We start from the raw sequence: 6105 nt of genomic DNA on the forward strand, positions 1-6105 counted from the left end.
CGCCATTGGAGTTGAGACGCGTTTGTCAAACTCCAGTTAATCACAAACAGCGGGGTTCTTGGGCAGCCGCTACCGCACGAGCGACAAATCCCCTGAGCCATCCAATATCAAAGATCGCTCGAACTTGCCTGTAGATTTTGGAAGAGACGCTCCTTCAGCGGGAAACCTGGTGAACAGAGAAAGTAAACGAGAAGTTTTGCCCTAATATGCTTCACTTCGCCTTCATAGGCTTTGACAGTGTACACGTTTTAAATGTCCTAAGACGTGTTGAAATTGCAGTATACACATCGTTATCGTTTCGCAGTCCGCCATGCGATGTTTATGGTTACTGTATATGATACCTTAAATTGTATGAATACTTTTATTTTGTACAATTAATTATATTTAATATTTCGCGTGTTATGTAACTTCAGCACCGAAAATAATCCCTGGCAGCGGTGGGATTCGAACCCACGCCCCCGAAGAGACTGGAGCCTTAATCCAGCGCCTTAGACCGCTCGGCCACGCTACCTTGGAAGCTACAGCTGAGTTTGTCCGCCCTTCACGCAGAAGCGTAAGGCAATTAAACTTTGTTTTATGATGTATTTGGTCAGTGATTAGAAAAAATAATCTCTGGAGATGTACGACGAGATCGTGTAGTTAAAGCCAAAAAAATTATAAAAATAGTAATTGCGAAATATTGAGAAAGAAAAGATTTATTTAATATTGCTTCGTAATTCTGGTACCGGGTCCTTGCGGCAAGCACGTTTAAATCGCGTCTTTTCCGTGTTTTGTTATAACAACCGGACATTCATAGAACGGCAGTGGTACCACAAAACATGTAATGGTTCCACTGGGGCTCGAACCCAGGACCTTCTGCGTGTAAAGCAGACGTGATAACCACTACACTATGGAACCACTTAGTGATTGTATATGCCTTACTTTCCATTTTTTGTCTTGTCATGTGTTCATTTTAGTTTTGTAAATGTATTGTTGGATTTATTCTAAATATTATTGTTGCGTTTTTAAAGATTATGTAAAAAAGACTCCAAAGTCTGCTTGTTGAATTTCATCTGCGACACCTTCTGGCAACTACGATGAAGCGACTTTTAGAGGCAAGCGCATGTAAAGCCGATCTTACGGATATCGTTACGCTGTTCAAAAGCACGGCAGCCGCCTGCTGTTCGGGAGACTAGCGGCTCACCGCCGGACCCGGCGATTGGTCGCTAGGCCGTTGTTACGACTGTGTCGCGGTGCATGCCGGCCCACTGGGCTCAGGGCTGGAAGCTGCCCTGCGGTACAAAGGGGGAGTTGGGCGTGTAGACTACACACAGACAGCAACCGGCCGCAGGATTCGAACTGCTGACAGTGGTACCATATGTGAGCGCTGGGGGAAGAATCCTTAAAACATGTTGGAAAATCAACGTTCTTAAAGCATTGTGATGTTTCGTTATATTAAATGTAAACGTTATATTAAATTGTTTTTTTTTTCAACAATGCGGCTTTACATATTTTTACAGTTTTATTTCCATCTCAGACTGGGGCAGGCAGAGCCCACCCATGAAGTATCGGAGCCTCGACAGGAATGAGCCCTGGACAGAGTGCGCTGACCACGGCGCTCACGCCTACTCAGCGGCTCGGGTATCAGATTTCGAGCGACACACCCATCAATTGAATTGGGGGGGTTGGGGACGAGTAAAACACTAAAGGAATATAAAAAAAAAATAATGAAAGCGCGAGGATTCTCAAGGAGAAACCCCCGCCTTGTGATATACGCGTTCTGGGTTACGGCAGATTTAAATGCATCTGGTTTAGGGTTCTGCGGTGGGTTGGCACCCTGCCCGGGATTGGTTCCTGCCTTGTGCCCTGTGTTGGCTGGGATTGGCTCCAGCAAACCCCCGTGACCCTGTGTTCGGATTCAGCGGGTTGGAAAATGGATGGATGGTTTAGGGTTATTACACTATTTTGTGAAGTCTGTTTTTATAATTTGTGTTTTTGTAGGCTTAGCTTTTCAATACATTTAATGTATTGTAGAAAGTTTATAAGAAAGGACGACAGAAAAGAAGGTCAGGATTAATCTAATAATTTGATCAATGAGTGTAAGTAACTGTACACCTGAACGTTCAAGCAATTATCAAATCAGCCAATCATGTGGCAGCAGCGCAATGCCCAATCATGCAGATGCAGGTCAGGAGCTTCCGTTATTGTTGGCGTCAAATATTAGAATTAGGAAAAATGTGATCACAGCGATCTCCACCGTGTTAGTGCCAGGCGGATATGTTTGAGAAGTTCTGTAATTAGTGATCTCCTGAGATTTTCATCCACACCAGTCTTTATAGTTTATCTGAATGAGGCCAAATAAAATCCAGTGAGCGACAGTGCCGCAGATTGAAATGTCTCGTTGATGACAGAGATCAGAAGAGAATGGCCAGACTGCTTTGAGCTGACAGCAAGGCTTCAGTAATTCAGATATCCACTCTGTACAACTGGGGTGAGCAGAAAAGCATCTGAGAATGCACACCACGTCGACTCTTGAGGTTAATGGGACCTCTGCAGCAGAAGAGCACAACATCATGAGCCGCAAACAGAAGGCTGAGGATGCAGTAAAGGTCTGCGCTGTCCCACATCAGAGGCGTGACAACGGTGGGGGGGTCCCCCAGAGACAAGCCGTGTCCCCCCCTGCGAAATACTCTGTCAGTCCAATGAAAACTCTGGAGAAGAATAACATTTGATTTTCAAAACTGAGTTGCTTTCCAATCGGCCCATTTGAATTTGGCGCGTATCCGTCAGTGTCTCCTCCACTAGGCAGGCACCGTACTGCTCACAGTTCACTTCGCCACACATTTTTCAGCATGTTTTGAACCTGTTGACCGCATTCTTTAAGTAAAAGAGCGTATACGTTCCATTCTTCTTTTATTTTCTGGTTGGTAACACCAAAAGCTATGCATAGGTGGCTTATTAAAAAGCAGACATCTTCAACCTCTGTTCCTCCGCAAGCTGTTGGCTCCACGGTTGAGCCCAGCACCGCTGCTACCAACACAGAGCACAGCGCACCCACGTTGGGAACTGAAACTCCAAAAGATGTAGATAAGCCTACACAATCCTCCAGCTCTGCGCCCGTGTCGGGTACTCCAAACCTCTGCCTTCAACAAAATATACAGTCCGGTCTGCCTGACTTAAATATGGATAGCCCATCCCAGCCCATTTTTTTTTTTTTTTTTTTTTTAATATTTTTATTTTATTAATTTTCATTGTAATCATTCCATACAAACAGATCAATTTATAACCCAACAAATTTGAAAACAAATCAAACCCCACCCCTGAGAAGGAGAGCTTAGCTAAAGGAAAATTTCTTTAAGCTTTTTAATAAGGCAACATTAGACAAAAGAAGGGGAGAAGTAAATATCTATATAAATAAGAGATGGAGAAGGGAGTTAAATGCAATAATAGTTATTTCTCTTATTCTAAAATAATATTGATTAAATCCTGCCATGTTTTGAAAAAATTTTGTACAGATCCTCTAACTGAAAATTTGATTTTTTCCAATTTCAAATAATATAAAACATCGGTTTCCCACTGACTTATAAGAGGAGAATTAGGATTCTTCCAATTTAACAAAATAAGTCTGCGTGCCAAGAGTGTAGTGAATGCAATCACCGTTTGCTTGTCCTTCTCCAATTCCAGTCCATCTGGAAGGACACCAAACACAGCTGTTAGTGAGTTAGGAGGGATTGTGATACTAAGGCTGTCTGAGAGGCACTTAAAAATTTTTGTCCAAAATGATGTAAATTTGGTGCAGGCCCAGAACATGTGACCCAGTGAGGCAGGAGCTTGGTTGCAGCGCTCGCAGGTTGGATCCTGGCCTGGAAACATTTTGGACAGTTTTAAGCGAGACAGATGAGCTCGATATATAATTTTTAGTTGAATAATTCTATGCTTTGCGCATATAGAACTCGAGTGAATTCTCTGCTTTGCTACCTTCCACTCCTTTTCTGATATATTGATTAAGAGATCTTCTTCCCAATGTCCTCTTGGGTCTTTGAAAGGTAGGGACTCTAATAAGATTTTATATATTGCGGAAATAGTGTTTGTTTCCTCGGAATTGAGCAGTATTTTTTCCAGCATTGTGGAGGGTGCAAGGTGGGGGAAATCGGGCAATTTCTGTTTTACAAAATTTCTAATTTGAAGATAGTAAAAGAAATGTGTAGCTGGGAGGTTAAATTTTGAACGTAATTGTTCAAAAGATGTAAATATGTTGTCTATATAAAGATCTCTGAGCATTTTAATCCCAAAACTTTTCCAGGTATTAAAAACTGGATATACTTGCGAAGGTTGAAAGAGATGGTTCCCTTGCAGAGGTGCCACTGATAAAAGATTTTCCATCTTAAAATGCTTCCTAATTTGGTTCCATATTCTGAGTGAGTAAAGCACAATTGGGTTATTAGTATATTTGCGATAACTTTCATTTATTGGAGAGCAGAGCAGGGAATATAAAGAAGTACTACAGGATTTTACTTCTATTGCAGACCAAGCTTGTGTATGTGCATTTATTTGTGTCCAGGTTTTTATGGCTTGTATGTTTGCTGCCCAGTAATAAAACTGAAAATTAGGTAAAGCCATGCCACCTTCTGCCTGAGGTCTTTGTAGGGTCGCTCTTCGGATACGTGGGTGTTTTGAGTTCCAAATGAATGAGGTTATTATTGAATCTAACTGTTTAAAAAACGATTTATTGATATATATTGAAATGTTTTGAAATAAAAAGAGAAGTTTAGGAAGGATATTCATCTTAACAATGTTAATTCTTCCGGCTAGAGTGAGATGAAGGGTTGACCATCTATGCAAGTCTTGCTTAATTTTTTCCATACAGACGCCAAAATTTTGTTGATAAAGAGCTTTATGTTTACTTGTGATATTTACCCCTAGGTATTTAAACTGATCTGCTATGGTAAAAGGTAGGGTGTCTAATTTAATATTATATGCTTGTGAGTTCACTGGAAAGAGTATACTTTTATTCAGATTAATTCTAAGACCAGATATCTTTTGAAATTCTGTTAGTGCTGTTAAAACAGCAGGGACAGTGTTTTCTGGGTCCGATATATATAAGACCATATCATCTGCATATAGAGAAATTTTCTGTTCCAGTTCTTCTCTGACAATCCCCTTTATCTGATAAGAATTTCGGCAGTGAACTGCCAGTGGTTCAATAGCGATTGCAAACAACAGTGGCGACAAGGGACATCCTTGTCTGGTACCACGTTCTAGTTTAAAGTAGTCCATTTTAATTAATTATCCCAAGCGCGCATTCGGAAAGACACTCAGATGTTTTAGTGCAAGCTGGTATCAGTCTCGACCATGGCTTGAATATTATGTTGTCCTTGATGGCAGCTTTTGCTTTGCCTGCCACAAATTTAGCGTTTCCAATTCGGACCGCGAGGACATATTCACCAAACTCGGCTACACTAATTGGAAAAAAGCTGTAGAAAAAGACGGTGGCAGCTTCCACAAACACGCGTCTAGTATCCCGCACGTCAGAGCTATGTCTGCATCACAGCACTCATCATTGGTGTGTCTTCAGCTGTATGCGAAAGCTCTTTCTCTACTTTGAACCGCATTCTCACTCCACTCCGCCGAACAACGCTGCATTCAAGGAAGAGAAATGTAGTCATTCTGGCACATGAGAAAAACATCACAGAAAATCTAGACATGAATGAATTTATTTCAGAATTTGCTAAGAGTAACTGCAGACTGGTCCTGTAGATAACATCCAGGATAAACACTGGAAACTGATATCCTATAGCCTCCTATGACTTCAATAAGCCACGTTTCTGTTCTTGCTCTCATATGTTGTATACATTTGACTTTATTGATATTTACCTTGTAGATGTAGTTCTATATTTGTTCACAAAAAATAATAATACAAGTTCCATTGCCTCTGTTAATTTTATTGAACAATAGGTTATGATTTATGCCACAATTTTTGCTTTTATATGTTATATAAAACTATGTTGTTATTATTATTTGACCCCCTACAAAAATGGGGATGGATGGATGGATTTTTTTGCCCCCCCCCCCCCAGACAAGCCAAATGCCCACCCAAACCTGATGTTCTGGTCACACCTCTGTTCC

At 41.2% G+C, this 6105-nt stretch overlaps 2 non-coding genes across 2 annotated transcripts; both read right to left on the reverse strand.

The window, feature by feature from the left end:
* Nucleotides 1-429: 429 nt before the first annotated feature.
* trnal-aag (transfer RNA leucine (anticodon AAG)) lies at nucleotides 430-511 on the reverse strand. Its single transcript has one exon. It is a non-coding gene; the product is annotated as a tRNA-Leu (tRNA).
* Nucleotides 512-824: 313 nt separating this feature from the next.
* Nucleotides 825-897, reverse strand: trnav-uac (transfer RNA valine (anticodon UAC)). The gene has a single exon. It is a non-coding gene; the product is annotated as a tRNA-Val (tRNA).
* Between the last annotated feature and the right edge of the window lie 5208 nt (nucleotides 898-6105).

This window comes from Erpetoichthys calabaricus, chromosome 3 (assembly GCF_900747795.2).
Source record: "Erpetoichthys calabaricus chromosome 3, fErpCal1.3, whole genome shotgun sequence".
Taxonomy (NCBI): Eukaryota; Metazoa; Chordata; class Cladistia; order Polypteriformes; family Polypteridae; genus Erpetoichthys; species Erpetoichthys calabaricus.